This window comes from Tasmannia lanceolata, unplaced genomic scaffold (assembly GCF_043159265.1).
Source record: "Tasmannia lanceolata isolate RefF3 unplaced genomic scaffold, GAP_Taslan_0.1 ptg000018l, whole genome shotgun sequence".
Taxonomy (NCBI): domain Eukaryota; kingdom Viridiplantae; phylum Streptophyta; class Magnoliopsida; order Canellales; family Winteraceae; genus Tasmannia; species Tasmannia lanceolata.
In genome coordinates, this window is record NW_027518695.1 from 18,214,059 (window position 1) to 18,226,217 (window position 12,159).

The 12,159-nt window shown below is 40.6% G+C and overlaps 1 pseudogene; it reads right to left on the reverse strand.

The window, feature by feature from the left end:
• Positions 1-2,844: 2,844 nt before the first annotated feature.
• Positions 2,845-4,250, reverse strand: LOC143850109 (folate synthesis bifunctional protein, mitochondrial-like; annotated as a pseudogene).
• Between the last annotated feature and the right edge of the window lie 7,909 nt (positions 4,251-12,159).

The following is a 12,159-nucleotide window of genomic DNA, read 5'->3' on the forward strand; positions in this document are numbered from 1 at the left end:
CTGCCTTTTCTTCCCGGGCCACCCCCTTCTACTGTAAAAAGAGTAGTCATAAATACAATAAAAGAGGTGGCCCGGGAAGAAAAGAGGGTGAATATATCATTTCCCTTAAAGGATTAATGATCCAGATTTTTTTTTATTAAAACTATTTATAACTACTCACTTAAATCAATGTGTGGGGTGACCTAGCTGATCAAGGTTATTGTGGTTTACCATCTTCATGTAACCCTCAATGAAGTTCTCATGCGACACATGCTAGATCAGGCTTGCGTGACTCGGATCTCACCACGTCATAGGAGAGTCCGAGCGGCCTATATAGATCGGTTATTTGGGGGTCTCAAAGAACGAACTAAAAAACTTCAATATCCAATCTAAACCTTATAAAATAGGGAATTGCCAGCGTCCATCACAAAAGGGTTTTGCGGCTGGTCTGTCGCACATCAGACCAGCCACCTCGTTAATGAAAACAACTTTTGTCTCCATTCACGAGGTGGCTAGTTTGATGTGAGACAGACCAGCCGCGAAAACCCTTTTGTGATGGACCTTAGCAAATCCCTATAAAATAAACCTTAAAGTTCAAAATTAGTACATCTAAATATTTTAATTGTAAATTTACATCGATAAATCCCCCCTCCCCGCGTGTAATCCTAGAGCTTATTGACATAAACAAATCAATTTAGATGGTCCTTTGTAGCCTTAGTTGCGGCAATTTAGATAGTCCTTTATAGCCTTAGTGGCCGACTAAGTCAATTTTCAATATATGAATCTTTGGGTACCTATCATGAGATTTGTGAGCACTATCTACTAGTAAAGAATCTCTCTCTCAAGTGGCTTCCATCTCCCAAGGACAAATCTAAAAATTCAAATTTTATTTAAACAAATGTTTGGCAACCATGAATTTTTTTTCATGAAAAATTAGTTTCTCGAGTGGCCAAAGTGGGGTAGCATGGGTGGGAGAGGAGAGACTCAAGAGAAGGGCACGAATGAGTAGAGGGCGAGAAGTTACAAAACAAGGAAAAAGTCAGTCATATTTTGTAAGGCTGCACAACAAAACCGCTCAAACCAATAAACCGAACCGAACCGGGCCATTCGGTTTGGTTCGGTTCGGTTTTTATATCTACCGGTTCGGTCGCGGTTACGATTTTCACAAAACCGATCCAATCGGTTCGGTTCACGCTTCAAAAAATATTAATCCACAAAACCAAACCGAACCGAACCGCAATTGATATGAAAACCGAACCGAACCGATTCAGATATCTCTTTTTAGTATTTTTTGCCGTTCAACTTCAAACTTCAAACGGTTCGTCCATTATCCCCAAAATCAAATGGTCCAAAGTTGTCCATTATCCCGAAAATCAAACAGTTCGTCCAATAGTAATCCATTATGTCTTTTTCTATTTATGACTGCCCATTACTTATAGGTAAAATACAGATAAACCGTGAACCGAACCAATCAAAACCGGTTCGGTTTGGTTTGGTTACTGCCAATCGGTTCGGTTACGGTTTGGAAAAAATCCAAACCGATGAGATCGGTTCGGTTTAAGAAATTCCCTTAAACCGAACCGGACCGAACCATCTGCAGTCCTAATATTTTGGGTGGGTGAAGTTTCTTGTTTCCTTGTTTTTCAAGCTTTCTTACAATCCCTCACCATTGGGTAAGCTAATATTCTTGGGAAAAAAAAGTCATGGTAGCCAAACATGCCTTAAATTTTAAGACCCCGTTTATAATAATTATGTGAGGGAAGCAACTAAATCATTTAAGAAACCAATAAATTTTGTAGAATTAAATTTCTTGTGTTATATTTTCTACTCCGAAGTTGGTTTTTCGGTTATTTGAATAAATGCACATATTTTGTGCTATTTTAAAATCTACTTAGCCTGTTTCAAGTTTCAACACAATGCTACGAAGAGTTTTGCTTTTTGAAAAATTGATTTTAGTCATAGTTGAAAATCTGATAATTCCTGTACTAAGCACAGCGTTAGGCTTGCAATTATACCGTCGGAGTTCCATGTGAAAGCAAAAAGATCCCACATTGGAAAAGTGTGTGGATGTGGAAGGGCTTATAAGGACTTGAGCACCCTCCCCTCAACGACTAGCTTTTAAGAGTAAGTTCTACCCGGGTCCCAATATCAAAGCCGGAGCGTGGTAACCCTGGTGTACCCTCGAGGACGGAGAATATCTCTTGGGGAAAAGGAGAAAGATCCCACATTGGAAAAGCAAATGGATGTGGAAGGGCTTCAAAGGACTGTGGTACCTTCTAAGGACTTAGGCACCCACACCTTAAGTTCGGGTCATATACTACTCTGAGTAATCCTGCCAACATCAGTATCTACTTGATTTACATTACCAAGCATATCTCCCACAAATTCATGTATCATCTCCATGCTATTATAACCCAATGATGGAACTCAAATCTTAAATGAGTAAGATTTTAAAACATTTCAAAATAGAAAACAAGCTGACCATGATCCAATTCAATAAAACCAATATTTACCTCATCATAACTGATTTTCTTTGCTTAAAAAATGCATCACAGACCCTTACAGCAGCCAAGTTATCCGTAGCATTGTGAACTCTAATGATGTAAGCACCACCCAAAACCCTTACAATGATAGCTGCAATGGTGGCAGGATCTCTCTCGGCCACATTTGGACGGCTGCATATCTCACCCAAAAACTTCTTTCTAGAGTGTCCAATCAAGATGGATGAATGCGAAGCAGCATAGCTCTTCAAGACAATCTATCTTCGAATGTTCAGTATATCCATGAGAATTTCCAAATTATGTTCAATTCTCTTTGAAAATCCAATTCAAGGGATCAATGTTAATCCTCCAAGCAGGGATATTCTCACTCGCGCATATAAATCAGAAGCAACTTGTTTGCAAACATCTTTGTAGAGTGTATTCTCATCATTTTGCATTGATTTCCTATGGGTAAAACTCTTCTTTAGCCTTGCGTTCCAATTACGGGTTCGCCCCTGATCTTGTCCCAAAGTTCGAAAAAGTCCGCCAGTTTGTCTTGCAAAAGAATGCCAACTTGAAACATTATCATTATCTAAGGATGATCCCAACAGTTCTATAAGTGGAGCCATTACAAACGGCCTCTCCCATATTCGTTCATGGGGGACAATAAGAACCTCGGAGTCAATCTTGAACCACCCATAGAACAAAATGTCTAGGTCTATCGGTCTAGGACCGTAACTTATCCCATCTGTTCGACCCAAATCTTTCTCAATTTCCTTGAGCACTTTTAGTAATTCATGAGGCGCAAGTTTTATCATACTCCTAACAGCTGAGTTGAGGAATAGGGGTTGATTTGTCACATAAGCAGGATCAGTCTCATATAAAGAGCCATGTCTCATGATGCAGATGCCTGATTTCTTCATTAAACACAGGGCTTCATTGAAATTATGAAGTCTATATTGCCCAAATTGCTTCCCAAAGCAATCGATATTTCGTGTTCTACAGAATGAATTTCTACCAAGGTTTCTGGTGATGAATGAAAACATGTAAAACCTGTTGCTACACAGTTAAAGGAACAGTAGAAAGTCGTTAAAGTCAAGCATAAGATGTCAAAGGAAGAGAACTGAAAAAGATGAATTGAAATTACCTCGAAACTTGCTTGCCTTGATAATTTCTTTCATCCCATGTGTAAGACTGGGAAGTATTTTCTTGAATATTTTCATGCCAAAAATGTTTCCCCTTGATCATAAGCAATGCAGAGGGTGCAAAAGTTGACAAAGTGCTACTCAGAAGAGGTTCCACGAATTCCTAACAGAACCAACATTTTTAATTCATAATTAGAAAGAGAATAGGTTACATCAAAGATGAATTCAGCATTTCTGATCATTCTTCGGTGTGTTTAAGATATGAAAATTGTAGCTTCCCAACTGAATTGCTTTACAGGGTGAGGTCAGAACTCAGTTTGTTTTGATTAGCTTCTGTCTTCTTCTAAGTATTAGCATCAAGAAATAGGCATGTAAAGTTAGTATACGTATACAACTATGACTGGTAAAGCCTAACATGCAATAAGGAAGATCATGAGAAGTAATGGGACCTGGGTAGAACTCACCTTTAAAAGCTAGCTATTAAGGGGAGGGTGCCCACGTCCTCATAAGCCTTTCCACACCCCTTCAATTTTCCATTGTAGGATCTCTTGCATTTGCGTGGAACCCCAAACAATCTCCCCCTCCATGCAGAAGCAACATGGAAACTATGAGATCTTCCCCGAGGGATTTTCTCCAGTGTTACCATGCCCTGGCTCTTAGGGACGGATCCCGGAATTTGCCCCAGAGGGGCAAATAAAGGTTGTTATACACTCAACTCAACTCAACTAAGCCTTATGGATCATGGGCAAGGCTCATCAGATCAAGGTGGGTCTGATGGATATGGACCATATTTGTGTACAAGTTTCAAATCGACAGACCGGATCACATTTACTTAAGACGGTGAAATGCCCAAAAAGTAGGGGTCCAATTTGGGTCTCTTCTGGTTGAGCTTTTGCTAAAACTTGAATTAGAATCAACCAGAACCCGACCCCATTGTATGGGAAAAACTCAACCAAAACTGCGCAAACGTGGACCCCATTTTATGGTCAATATAAAATGACCATAAAACGAATTCTATGCCTAGTTTTAAATGAGTGTAAAATTTGTTTTACACCTATTTTATGTTGAATAAATGGAGCTTCAGAGTAAAAATTATTTTATGTCGAAATGACTCATGAATTAGAAAAATAGGCATGATAGAATCAATCTATATAGTTTTATGCATTGCTCAATAAGTTTTATCTGATGGCTGTAAAGTTGATTGCGTGCATCTGTAGGGAATAGTTCCGCCCTAAAAATCGGGGTGGGGATACCCTATGTCATAAAAAAATAATGGCCCTAAAATTTGAAATTTTGAAGTAACTTAAAGCTTCTTTTTTTCTCAAATTAGCTTTTTTTTTTAAGTTTTAAAGCTTTCTTAAAACCATGTAGAACTTCTCAGGTGTGATTAGAATTTTATCCAAAATTTATCTACTTAAAACAAAATCAGATTGGTTAGAAGACATAAATGTTGATGGTGTAGTCTCATACTCTCATCCTATTAACTACTTTTTATATGATTTATATGTTACATCAAATAAGATTTTTATATGATGTGCATGCATGAATCCTAGTATATTTCAAAAAGTACAGTGGGGCCCACTTCATAGAATGATCCAAACCGTTCATTTGATCATCTTTATAGGATGATACTAACCCTCCAAACTATAGACATTTCTGTAGTGGGCAGTCCCTCAATAGATCAGAGGGTTAGGATCATCATATGGAAATGATCTATGGGGTAAAACCTATTTACTTTGTGGGAGGACAAATGAACAGTCTCGATCATCCTATGAAGTGGGCCCCACATGACTTTTGAAAGTAGACTTCCCATGCACACATCATATAAAATCTCCATTAGTTGTTAGGTCTAAATTGATTCACTTGGTTATAATTTTTGAATTTTGGGATTAAAGTGATGCGATTATTGTTAAAATGTTGTGAACATTCATCATCTTAACTACTTCCTAAATCTGTAGATGTTTTGTAATTGCTCTAGAGAAAGGAGCTTCCTTATAAAAAATTTCTGGGTATGGCGATACCGAGAGTTTAATTTGGTCTCCGTCCGTGACCATTGTGTTCTTGGATTTCTGTCTCCACTATACCTCTTCCATAAGACCATAAGTAGAAGTTGGTGTAGTTATGATAAGAATTCTTTTCTACGTACTGTTCCGGCTGGATTGTGAACGGGTATATCACCACCGACTCATTAGAGTCCTTGTTACCGTTTACATAGATAGTGTTTAAGTTATTTTTGGAGTACTATAGATAGTTGAGAGTTTTGTTTTTATTGTTTATAATAGATAAGGCCAAGAGAGTTTGAATTTATCAGGTAACTTAGTTGTGGCTATCTATCATTGGTGTATATATTAGTTAAACGTTTCAATAAAGTTTAGAGTGCTATTCAGTATTCACGTTATTTTTCACAAATGCTTTCACCGCTCTGCTTATGGTGTGCTGCATGGTTTTTGTATAGCAGTTAGTATCTCTCTCATTAATTCTTTTTCTTCCTAGAATGCCAAAGAAGGTTTCCAAGTGGTATCAGAGCCAGGTGTTCGATCGGAATGCCGGTTTGTTCTTGGATTTGCTTCGAGGGGGATATCGAAGTGGGAATACCGGTTTGTCTTTGGTTGCTTCGAGGTGATATCGAGGTTGGAAGAAGAGATGGCGGAAAGTGTTGGTATGTTGGTGGGGGTCGAAAAGCTCAACAATACCAATTACATATATTGGAAGTCGTGCATGGAGTCGTATCTTCAAGGCCAGGATCTATGGGAGATAGTGAATGGCAATGACACAGAGGCACCAGAAGAGGGAGCGGATACGTTAGGGAAGTGGAAGATCCGTGCCGGAAAAGCGTTGTACGTATTGAAGGCGTCAATACAGAAGGAGTTGATTGAGCATATTAGAGATGCAAAAGCGTGGGAGGCACTCTCATCTCTCTTTTCACGGGCGAACGATACACGGTTGCAATTCTTGGAGAACGAGATCGGTTCATTAACACAAGGTAATTTATCAGTTTCTGATTATTTTATAAAAGCTAAAAACTTGTGAAATGAAATATCTCAATTAGACGAGGAGTCTAAGATTAGTGAAAGCCGTATGCGGAGAATGATTATCCGCGGTTTGAGGCCTGAGTTTAGCAGTTTTATCACTGCTATTCGTGGTTGGCTAATGCAACCGTCTCTCCTGGAGTTGGAGAATCTCTTGATTAATCAAGAGACGTTGGCAAGGTAGATGGCCGGATTGTCTGTGAAAGAAAGTGAGGAAGCACTTGCGGTGAATAGCAAGCGGAAGTGGCAGAAAAATAAAAAGCCGAATGATGGCTATAAGAGAGGTGATTTGGCTAATAACAATGAAAAATCACAAGAAAAACGTGACATTTATTGTTATCGATGTGGAAAGCCTGGTCATATTAGAATAAATTCTTGACCGATGATGGGAATTTTATCATTGAATCCAAAGACAAGGAGGAGGATGACGTGAATGGGACGTGCAAGCTTCTTTTGCATGTGATGTGGCAGTGGAAGAGACTGCTACGAAATATGATTTTGAGTGGGAGATTTCTTTTGCAATGAATATTGCAGAATCTCCTGTTGTAAAGAGTCATGATTGTGAAACAAATTTGGTTGGTGATCAAGAGACACTTACGGAAGAGTGTAATGTCTCAGAAGATTGCAAGGTGGATGAGCCACTTACGGTAGATTGTAATGTCTCAGAAAATCGTAATGTGGATGAGCCGACTTCTTTTGAAGAGGCAAAAGACATCAAGGAGTGGCAAATCGCTATGGGCGAGGAGATCATTGCCTTGAAGAAGAATGAAACGTGGGATCTTGTCCCACCTTCACCAAACGTAAAGCCTATTTCTTGTAGATGGGTATTTAAGGTAAATCAAAAGGCGGATGGTTTGATTGATCGATACAAGGCGAGGCTAGTGGCACAAGGTTTTCCCCAACAATATGGGATTGATTTTGATGAGACATTTAGTCCGGTAGCAAAGATCACAACAATTCGTGTGTTGATTGCATTGGCTGTAAGTAAAGGATGACAGTTGTGGCAAATGGATGTGAAAAATGCGTTCCTCTATGGGGAACTTGATAAGAAGATCTACATGGTCCAACCACAAGGATTTGAATGTCGGAAAAATCCTAGCTACGTGTGCAAGCTAAGGAAGGCGTTGTATGGCTTAAAGCAAGCACCACGTGCTTGGTATGGGAAAATTGCACAGTTCTGGGTATTCAATGGGAATACCGTAGCACCAACGGATTCCAGCTTGTTTGTGAAGAAGATAGGAGGACATGTGGCTATTGTTCTTGTTTGCTTTAATCATCTAGTCGTCACAGGAGATGCCATAGAAGAATTAAAGGCCATCCGTAAATATATTACCGTAAGATTTGAGATGAAGGAGCTTGGGGAGCTCAACCAATTCCTTGGTTTGGAGGTAGTCTATAAATCTAAGGGTCTATTTTTGTGTCAGAAGAAATATACATCTGAAATCTTAGAGAAGTTTAGTATGACAAACTACAAGTCGATCTCAACTCCGATTACGGTGAATGAACGACTACGGAAAGAAGATGGGGAGATTTTGGAGAAACCAAGAAAGCCACATCTGGATGCAGTTCGTCGAATATTGCGATATCTTGCATGCACGATTGATTATGGTATCCTTTATGAAAAATGGGTTCCATTTGAGATTTATGGTTGATGTGATGGTAGTTATGCAGATGACCATTCTACACGCAGATCAACAACTAGATACATATTCAGTGGTGAATCTGGAGTAATATCTTGGTGTAGCAAGCGACAATCAACGGTTGCGTTGTCAACAACTGAAGCGGAATATCGAGCAGCAACGATGGCAGCTCAAAAATGTATGTGGTTACTTCAGCTGTTGCGGGATGTTGGGCAAGATACTGATTATGCAGTTGGATTGTATTGTGATAATGAAAGTGCAATTCAACTGGCGGAGAATCCAGTGTTCCACGCAAGAACCAAACACATCGAAGTTCATCATCACTACATTCGGGAAAAGGTTTTGTGTGGTGAAATTTCTCTAACACCGATTGAAACCAATGAGCAAATCGCGGATATTTTCACGAAGGGGCTACCGATCGATAAGTTCAAAAAGTTTCGTGAGCATGAGTCAATGCTCGGAAGGAACTTAGCGTGACTTGTGGAGAGTTAACGCTGAAGGGGAGTGTTAGAGTCATCACTGATTCATGCACGGCGTCGGAGGGGCCGGGCCGACGGATTTGAGTAGTTTGGCGAGTCAGTGTTGAGGGGGAGAATTGTGAACGTGTATATCACCACCGACTCATTAGAGTCCTTGTTACCGTTTACATATATAGTGTTTAAGTTATTTTTGGAGTCCTATAGATAGTTGAGAGTTTTGTTTTTATTGTTTATAATAGATAAGGTCAAGAGAGTTTGAATTTATCAGGTAACTTAGTTGTGGCTATCTATCATTGGTGTATATATTAGTTAAACGTTTCAATAAAGTTTAGAGTGCTATTCACGTTATTTTTCACAAGTGCTTTCACTGCTTTACTTATGGTGTGTTGCATGGTTTTTGTATAGCAGTTAGTATCTCTCTCATTAATTCTTTTTCTTCCTAGAATACCAAAGAAGGTTTACTTTGATTACCTAGGTCGCAAAGCGGTCTAGTTGTGAGAGTGGTGTGTGATATCTGTTGAATGCGTGAGCGCGCCAATTTGTAAAATAAATGTCCAAAATTTACTTCAAGGGATAATCAATTTTCATCCATTGATATTGGATTTCAGGCGATTGAGCAAAAAAAGGGACATCACTTCTTCCTTGAGACTTTTGAAAGAACATGTTAACTTACCAACTTCTCCAAAAGCTTAAGCTATTGGAGAAAGGCGTTAGTTGTCTTTTATACTTTAACACTCCCCCGCACGTGTGGCCCAATTGGCAAACATGTGGTCCCACTTTGGGCCGACCATCGCATTTGGATTTTTGCTATCCGGGAGGTTTGAACTCGAGACCTTTGACTCTGATACCAATGCGTGTGTAAACACCCCATTTTGACCTGACCCAATTTTCGAAATCGAATAAATTCCTGAAAGCTGAGTCCAGAAATTTTTGAAGAACAGAGCCCTGAATGCGAAGAAACCCCAAAATTTTATTGACACACAGTGTTCACTAATTGATACAAATTTTCCCAGGATGGTTAACCTCTCCGAGAGCGTCCCTACAAATTTTAGAAGAGTTGGACGAGCAATGGACATAGGCCATAGGATCGAAAGGAGAATGGATGGCTGAGATTAGGAGGAGGGTTTTAACCCTAGCTATAAAATAATAAAAAATCTCGTGGACGCCAGAGGAGAGGGGTTTTTCTTGAAAAAAAGAAAAAAAGAGAGTAGGAGAGGGAGAGAGCCGCCGATTCGATCATCGCCATCCCCATCTCCACCGCACCACCACCCCCAAACCCTCTTCCTCTTCCAATCTTCTCCAACCGCCACCTCCAAAACCGCACCACCCAATCACCACCACCCCTCAAAACCCACCTCACCTTCAAACCCTATCTTATTCCCCAATCCGACCACCTTCCTCAGCCTCCATGGATTCCGGCAACCTCACCGGAATCCGGTGACCCACCACCATAACCATCTCCATTAGCCACCCCTATTTCTCCTAAACCCATTCTCATCTACTTCACAGCCACCCCATACCCACCACCATCTCCACCCCAAACCCGAAACCCAAAACCCATCTCCACCGCACCAGCCACCATCCTCAACCTCAAACCTGAAACCCAAAACCCATCTCCACCGTACCACCACCAGCCACCATCCTCAAACCCGAAACCCAAAACCCATCTCGTTCTACCACCACCTCTTCCACCCCCATCTTCTCCGGCCACCATCCTCCTCCTCCATCTCCACCCCAACACCACCCTTCGAAAACCCTCTTCCATCCTCTACCTTCACCTTCCTCAACCCCCAAAACCGAAACCCCTTTTTCTGCACCTCCAAAACCGAAACCCACCTCCACCGAACCACCACCTCCACCATCCTCCACCTCCATATCCACCCCAACACCACCCTTCGAAAACCCTCTTCCACCCTCATCTTCACCTTCCTCAACCCCCAAAACCGAAACCCCTTTTTCTGCACCTCCAAAAACTGAAACCCACCTCCACCATTCTCCACCTCCATCTCCACCCCAACACCACCCTTCGAAAACCCAAGTCCAAAACCCAAAACCCATCTCCATTAATTCCGGCACATCCCTCTGCAACCCACCTTCATTTGCATCTCCATCTCCACCATCCTACATCTCAGCCACCCTTAAACCCCTTTTCTTTTCATCTAAAAAAAAAAAGAAAACAGAGAGAAAATCCAGAGGGAGAGAGAGAGAGAGAGAGAGAGAGAGAGAGAGAGAGAGAGAGGAAGGCCGGTCATCTTTCCCAACCTCCCCGTCGCCTCCACCCGAAATCCGGCCGGCCATCTCCACTTCCACGAGCATCTCTCGACGGATTTTCATTTTTAAAAAAACCCCCAAACCCATTGCACATGCGTCCCACCTCCTCTAACCCCCACTTCCATCTTAGCCTCACCTCAACATCTCATTTTCTTTACCAACCTCAAATATCCCATTCCCATCTGCAATTCCGGCGAGAATTACCATTTTCGACGGGATTTTGTGAAAATTTGAGCATCTCGCCATCTACAAGCACCGTCATTCATCTCAGAATTGGAGCATTTCTCTAGATTGTTAATCATCCATGGCAGGTAATACTTCTCCCTCATTGTATTGATGAAATCAGCATGGTTGTTTACCTTATTTGTTGTGAAATCATAATATCAATTCATGGCTCCAGGTCGTGGGCATAGGTATATGAATCATTTGATTTTTGTTAATCTGGTCCTTATTGTGGGTGTGAGCGGGTGATTCGTTGGATTTTATTTTCTTACCCCATGTCAAGGGTATAGATGCGTGAATCAGTGGATCTCATTTCCTTGTGTTTTTTAACTTGATAATAAATCACTTTGGCCTTGTTCTGATCAACTCACGTGTTTCACTTGTTATGAATCAATACGATCATATCCTTTGAGTAAGCTTTGCAAAATCTAAAAGTCCAAGAGGTTATAGCCATTGAAGGCTTATATGCTCTTTTGTTCTAGTTTCTATTGGCTTAAAAGGAATGCTATTTTCTTTAGGACTTAGCTGAATGTTATTTTCATTAGCAAATGCATGTCTTAGTTGCAACACTCAATATTATATGTCTCAATTCCGTGAGAGAGTGTTATGCTTGTTAAGGAGGGAAAATCATGAAAGTTCCTGTCACTTTATGCGTATGGCTTAGGGAAGTATGTTCTTTAGGTCTAGATTTTTGCGTTTGAAAATGCATGGTATATTCAGTGGGATAATGGGAAAGTTGAAGTGATGATTACGATCGATTTATCCAAGATGCAATACACTCCTATGTCTGCACTTTGGTTTGTTGCCATTATCACCTTGTCTGCAGTTGATTTGATTGGATCCCTTACCCCCAATCGAGCATAGGTATAATTTTGTGTCCCTTTTGTCTTATACATCATTGGGAGGCCTTAAAT